The 1,367-nt window shown below is 40.8% G+C and overlaps 1 long non-coding RNA gene across 1 annotated transcript in view; it reads left to right on the top strand.

The window, feature by feature from the left end:
- The first annotated feature begins 67 nt into the window (after positions 1–67).
- The window catches only part of LOC106537223 (uncharacterized), a 3,061-nt gene continuing 1,761 nt past the window's right edge, over positions 68–1,367 (top strand). The window contains exon 1 of the long non-coding RNA XR_001312622.1: positions 68–903. This is a non-coding gene — a long non-coding RNA (uncharacterized LOC106537223). The remainder of the gene's footprint in view (positions 904–1,367) is intronic.

The following is a 1,367-nucleotide window of genomic DNA, read 5'->3' as shown; positions in this document are numbered from 1 at the left end:
CTGTTAATCTACAGATAGTGGTTTACGTCACATCTTACGTTCATCTGCAGATAGAATGATTAGTCAGAACAAGATTTGCTGACAACAATAATCATTCTTAGATATTATTTGKTTATCTTTGTGTTTCCCACTGACCTTGCTGAGTTGACAGAATGGTCAACTGGCTTTTTTAAATTATTTTAAAGCACAACTGAACAGTTTTAGAGGGATACTGTTCGCATTCTAAGGGCTTGTTGTGTAACGTTCTGGGAAATATCTAGTCTGTAATTGTGCAGTTTCTCATGCCAGCTAATAACAACACTTAAAAGAAATCTGCTTCAACAAACTTAAACAGCATACTGCCACTCAAATCTCATATTTCGACCACGACTTTGAACATGTTGGTATTTCTGATTTTTTATTAAAGGTGCACCTGTTAATTTTATTTCTTTTTGCTTAAACGTGTTGATAACGGGTACTGTTTGCATATTCTTTAATCTAAAACTAAAGACCGTAAGTCTGCAAGAAACACTAGCGCGTATTTGCAGTTTCATGTATGGATCTTTTTAGTTTACACATGTGGGGTATTTCAGATCTGACCCTATTTTGCCCATATGTTGTTGCCAAACAGTCTAAAAGCACTCTAGTGAGGTTGGGGGTCTATCCTCCTTCCTGCGTTGCGCTGCACGCGTTTCGTACATCGGGTTATCTCATAACATTCCATATTGCCATATCTTCGATGCTGTTTCAGGTTGTCTCAGCCATTTCCAGGTTTTTATCTCCCGCCGAGATTAATCTGAGTGGCTGGTGGGGATCTGTTTCAGCACCCCGACCCGGGTTTGCTCGTGCTCGCTGGTTCTCACCTGGAGGAACAGAAGGGCGTGAGGTAGCCGGCTTGGGGGTGCATGTGAGACCGTGTGTGAGGTGATGATGTCATCAGTTCTCCCAAACAGGACTAAGTTACTTCCTTAATTGCATAAATGGAACAACTGCGAACTGCAGGTTCCTGGGAGCCAGTCGACTGTATTACATTGCTAAATGAGCTAATGCTAATAGAAGCAGACATGAGTGCAGTTTGTATACAGAATATGACGTATGGTTTCCTCCTGGCTTTGTTCAGAGAACAGAGGTTTTATTTATAAATGAGGACAAGATGGAGAACTGATGTGTTTGAGTTTTGTTGTTTCTTAGAAACTAAAATTGAATGATTAATTAATCATTATCAGTTTCACACACAGGAAATGTCTGTCTGAGAGTGTTTTTGATTTATTTCTAATTTTGTCTTTTCTGTCTGTGTTGTGAGTTTCTTTTTTCACAGGGACAATGCTGTTTCTCATGGGGGGGTGATGCTCCACTTCCACCTGGACCGGCTAGGAGCTGCGCGCCAC

Source organism: Austrofundulus limnaeus, unplaced genomic scaffold (assembly GCF_001266775.1).
Source record: "Austrofundulus limnaeus strain Quisiro unplaced genomic scaffold, Austrofundulus_limnaeus-1.0 Scaffold2185, whole genome shotgun sequence".
Classification (NCBI taxonomy): Eukaryota; Metazoa; Chordata; class Actinopteri; order Cyprinodontiformes; family Rivulidae; genus Austrofundulus; species Austrofundulus limnaeus.
This window is presented reverse-complemented; position numbering and strand designations above follow the sequence as displayed.